This window comes from Nerophis ophidion, linkage group LG09, assembly GCF_033978795.1.
Source record: "Nerophis ophidion isolate RoL-2023_Sa linkage group LG09, RoL_Noph_v1.0, whole genome shotgun sequence".
Classification (NCBI taxonomy): domain Eukaryota; kingdom Metazoa; phylum Chordata; class Actinopteri; order Syngnathiformes; family Syngnathidae; genus Nerophis; species Nerophis ophidion.
In genome coordinates this window covers 24753231-24758959 of record NC_084619.1, presented here as the reverse complement: position 1 = coordinate 24758959, position 5729 = coordinate 24753231, and the positions used below count along the sequence as shown (strand labels likewise).

The 5729-nt window shown below is 38.9% G+C and overlaps 1 non-coding gene across 1 annotated transcript; it reads left to right on the top strand.

The window, feature by feature from the left end:
- Positions 1 to 3164: 3164 nt before the first annotated feature.
- trnaq-cug (transfer RNA glutamine (anticodon CUG)) lies at positions 3165 to 3236 on the top strand. The gene has a single exon. It is a non-coding gene; the product is annotated as a tRNA-Gln (tRNA).
- The last annotated feature ends 2493 nt before the right edge of the window (positions 3237 to 5729 follow it).

The following is a 5729-nucleotide window of genomic DNA, read 5'->3' as shown; positions in this document are numbered from 1 at the left end:
TAAAAGGAAACGCCCCCCCCCCCCCCCCCCGCTGCTGTGACGTCACGGCACGCATCAGCTGACGCACGCTGACGGTACCTTTAACCCGGGAGCGGTCACTCAAGGAGCCATAACATTAAGTACACTAAAAACAATAACAATTGTCACAGTTGTGTCGCCATACCGAGAGGGGTCAGTCCGTTTGTCTACTTTCCGTAATTTTCAAACCTGAAATTTCCTATTAAATGGAGAGTGTGTTCGAAACCATTCCAACGTCAACATTTAGTAAATGGTAACTGTCAGCATTTTAGTTAAATTCCATACATTGTGCCATTGTTTTGTAAAATCCACTTCAGTGGCGCTTTTTGTACATAACAGCGTGTTTAGAGACCGTATTTCCTTGAATTGCCGCCTTGAATTACTGCCGGTGTTGTACCGAAATCTGTTACCCATAGGAATTTGTAACTCCAGGGGGCGATGTTCCGGTGGCGTTTAAAGGCCTACTGAAACCCACTACTACCCACCACGCAATCTGATGGTTTATATATCAATGATGAAATATTAACATTGCAACACATGACGCCATTTTTAGTTTACTAAATTACCATTTTAAATTTCCCGGGAGTTTCGTCCTCAAAACGTCGTGTAATGATGACGTGTACGCAAGACGTCACGGGTTTTTAGGAAGTATGAGCGCTACGAACACACACAGCTAAAAGTCATCTGCTTTAACGGCATAATTAAACAGTATTTTGTACATCTGTGTTGCTGAATCTTTTGCAATTTGTTCAATTAATATTGGAGAAGTCACAGTAGAAAGATGGAGTTGGGAAGCTTTAGCCTTTAGCCACACAAACACACGGTGATTCCTTGTTTAAAATTCCTGGAGGTGAAGCTTTCCTATGGATCAGAGCGCAGTCAAGAGAACATTGATCTCGACCACATGTCAACCAGCAGGTTTCAATGAGAAAATTGTGGTAAAACAATCAGTTCTTATCGGAGAAAAGCTGAGCTTGTGCCATCCATAGCTGCCGTCGACTCCCCTGAGACACTGCGCGTCAAGACACCCTTGGAGACACCCTTCCGACTATCAGGTAATATTAATCTCACTAAAACACTAGCAACACAATAGAAAGATAAGGGATTTCCCAATATTATCCTAGTTAATGTCTCTAAAAACATCGGAATCCGTCCCAATGCAATCGCAATGTTTTTTTTTGTAACTTTTTTTTTGTAACTTTTAGTGAGCACCAGCCATCCGCCCGCTGTCCTGTGCCGCTTCCTAGCCGCTGGTGCAGCCCCGAGAGCGGTCGTTCCTACGGCGCTGATCATGCTCTGCTGGTGCGCGGCTCCGGAAGTGAGCCTCGTTGCTTAGCATGCTAATTATGCTGTACCTTTTCCATATAACTATACACAGCTATGCACTATACACTTTGCTCCTAACACAGATTTAAAGGCCTACTGAAACCCACTACTACCGACCACGCAGTCTGATAGTTTATATATCAATGATGAATTCTTAACATTGCAACACATGCCAATACGGCCTTTTTAGTTTACTAAATTGCAATTTTGAATTTCCAGCTGAGTTTCCTGTTGAAAACGTCGCGAAATGATGATGCGTATGATGACGCGTGTTTGTGACGTTATTGGTTGGACTGCGTGGGTTCCCTTCGGGTACTCCGGCTTTGTCCCACCTCCAAAGACATGCACCTGGGGATAAGTTAATTGGCAACACCAAAATTGGCCCTAATGTGTGAATGTGAGTGTGAATGTTGTCTATCTGTATTGGTGCTGTGATGAGATGGCGACTTGTCCAGGGTGTACCCCGCCTTCCGCCCGTATGCAGCTGAGATAGACTCCAGCACCCCCCGTGACCCCAACTAGGGACAAATGGTAGAAAATGGATGGATGGACGGATTAGTTATATTTATATATTATTTTGTCTGAATGCAGCTGAGATAGGCTCCAACACCCCCGCGACTCCAAATGGGACAATATAAATATATTTTTTTAATTAAAAAAATGCTATTAATCTTCATATGTCTTACTTGTATTTAATTTTTATCTCTACACATGAATCTCACTATTTTACAAGATTTATTATTTTTATTTTTCAACGTACCTCAGATGAGCCATTTGCCTCAGGGGTTATCGGCCGTGCTTGTTGGGGCGCTTTTGTGTCAGTGGCCATGGTCGAGTGACCAAGTGCAGATGGCTCCTGTGATAGTGTTTACTCATCTCTCTCCTCTGTACTCAGCCATGGTCCATATAGTTGCATATGTGTGTATGTTGTGTGTGTGTGTATGTTTGTGTTTGGTATCTGTATCCGTGCGTATGTGTGTGATAATGGGGGATATGGGTCACCAAGGTATTTTTTTCAATTTTATAAGCACTTTGCGTTGCATTTCTTTTATGTATGAAAAGTGCTTCATAAATGAAGCTTGATTTGATTTGATTAGAAGTTGACGCATTGGCAAGAAAGGGGTAATCAACAGCAGTGCTCCTACTGAAAGAGAATGTAAGCTTTAACTCTGTAATACCATTTGTGTGTTTCTTTGAGGTTCTGATAGGATATTGTTGAAAATAGATGTATAGCCCATGTTTGGTAAGTCTTTTCTTAGTTCCAACAGATATGATTTGCTTTGAAATGCTTCCTGTGTTCGCCCTGCCCGTCTGTCTAGGGCTCTAATAAGATAAATAAAGTAATTTGACTATGATGCAGTGCATCCAAATGTAAACATTTGTCTTAAATGTTGTGTCATAGCACCAGTCTAAACTGAATATTCTTATAGGCAGATTGTAGTGACATTAGTCCTCAGGTCTCTAAAATGTCCAAAATACTGCAAGCGGTACAGTAGAGAAGATTCATTGAACCAAATAAACGCATACATTGAGCATTAGTGGAAGTCCTAAACTTCAAAAGCACAGTTCTTATTTCAGTACACTCTACTGTTGTTCTAGACAACCATCTTTTATTTGTGTTCAGTACAATTCAAAGTCTGGGTTGAGTTTAACAAGTGTGAGCTTACTAAATGACTGTTGAGGTTTGTCTTTCACATCACTGGGGCATGTGAACATGAGAGAGGTCAAACTCGTCGGTCACTGGAGCTAACCTCTTGTTCATTTATCTTCACATACTCTGCCGCTTTGAGACAGCACACACCCAACAGGAAGGCCAGCAGGGTTCCATGGTGTAATGGTTAGCACTCTGGACTCTGAATCCAGCGATCCGAGTTCAAATCTCGGTGGAACCTTTGCTTTATATGTTTGCCTTAAAAGCTTGACAGGCAAAGCTGCAGGAACTGTAAAGCCAAGATCATGCTTTAGTGTGGTGTCCCCCACCCAATGCCATCCTGGTTCTTTTATAGTTATTGACCTGAATCGAGCAAGTGTTATGCAATTCTCTGCCAATACACTAGGAGGTAGTGTTTTTCTGAGAGTCAGCAACCAGAACTCTCATTGCTTAACTATTTAGCTTCCTGTGTTGTATTAGGGCTGCGCTACCTGTGGTCAGAGGTGGGTAGTAACGCGCTACATTTACTCCGTTACATCTACTTGAGTAACTTTTGGGATAAATTGTACTTCTAAGAGTAGTTTTTTATGCAACATACTTTTACTTTTACTTGAGTATATTTATAGAGAAGAAACGCTACTTTTACTCCGCTCCATTTATCTGCAATCAGGTCGCTACTCGCTACTTTTTTTTTTTATCGATCTGTTAATGCACGCTTTGTTTGTTTTGATTTTGTCAGACACGCATTCAAAGTAGGAACTACGCATGCCTGCGTTTCACCAATCACATGCAGTCACTGGTGACGTTGGACCAATCAAACAGAGCCAGGTGGTCACGTGACCGTCACACGTAGAACCCGACATGTTGAAAAACTTATTGGGGTTTTACCATTTAGTGGTCAATTGTGCGGAATATGTACTGTACTGTGCAATCTACTAATAAAAGTTTCAATCTATCAATGAATCAATCAAAAGTGTAAACGAAAAAAGACACTTTTTATTTCAACCGTACTTCCAACCCTAAGCCAAAAACTGATCGCACAGTTCCTGTCTTCACAATAAAAGTGCCGCTCCATCGCGCCTGCGCTAACAAAATAAAAGTCTCCGAAAGCCAGAGCAAACAAGCTAGCAAACTACGGAGTTTGCCGCCAATGTATTTCTTGTAAAGTGTATCAAAACCAATATGGAAGCTGGACAAATAAGATGCCAAAAACCAACGACTTTCATGATGTATTAGACAGGAAGGAGGAACTTTTTTTCTCCGCCATTTGAAAACCGGGACGTTATCAGCACTACTGTCAGGTAATACACCAACTTATATTTTTGTCTTCATTAAAGATAGGAATCTATATGTTAAACATGCATGTATATTCATTAAAACACCTTTAACATGTGAACAAAAACGGCAAAATAAATAAATATAAATTATATACTGTATATATAAAGGTATGTATATATATGATATGTGTGTATGTATATGTATATATGAGGTAGATCACCTCGACTTGGTCATTTATTAAGTAATTGATAAACGTTGAAAATCTTATTGGGGTGTTACCATTTAGTGGTCAATTGTACGGAATATGTACTGTACTGCAATCTACTAATACAAGTTTCAATCAATCAATCAATGCCTACTGAGCCTATGGTGCTGTTAAGTTATTGTGGCTCAATTTGCCTTAATTTTTACTTTATTTTAATGTATTATTATTTAATATATAATATTGTTTTAGTTGTTTAAGAGATATTCCTGGCTGTGAATTTGCTCATTGCTATTTTTATGTTTTTGTCCATTATTTGTTGCCGTAATCATTAAACAAACAGGTTACTCATCAGTTACTCAGTACTTGAGTAGTTTTTTCCCAACATACTTTTTACTTTTACTCAAGTAAATATTTGGGTGACTACTTCTTACTTTTACTTGAGTAATAAATCTCTAAAGTAACAGTACTCTTACTTGAGTACAATTTCTGGCTACTCTGCCCACCTCTGCCTGTGGTATATATTAAATGTTAAAATTACATAAGTGACAAGAAGAACCAGATGTCTTAATTTGCATTTAATGTTGTGGTACACTGCTGTCATCTTGTGGAGAATCAACATACACTGATCTTACCTTTTTTGAGCATGTTATGAGTTTGGCTTCTGTCTGTATTTTAGATTTACATACCATCTGAAAATAGCACATTGTAGCCTGCTTTCTCATTTCATGAATGAAAGGAGCCACTTTGTTACATGTTGGACGTTAAATATGCTAAAACCAATTCAATGTACATCAGTATATCTGAAAAAAAAAATCTTAACTAAGCTTTGTGTTATAGTTGACAAAGCAAATAATTGTGGTGTATCACATATACCACACTAATAATTAGGACTGTGAATCTTCGGGTGTCCTACGATTCGATACAATATCGATTCTTGGGGTCACGATTCGATAAAATATCGATTTTTTTTGATTCGATTCGATTCTCGATTCAAAAACAATTTTTTTTCCCGATTTAAAAGGATTCTGTATTCATTCAATACATAGGATTTCAGCAGGATCCACCCCAGTCTGCTGACATGCTAGCAGAGTAGTATATTTTTGTAAATAGCTTTTATAATTGTAAAGGACAATGTTTTATCAACTGATTGCAGTAATGTACATTTGTTTTAACTATTAAATGAACCAAAAATATGACTTATTTTATCTTTTTGAAAATATTGGACACAGTGTGTTTTCAAGCTTATGAGAT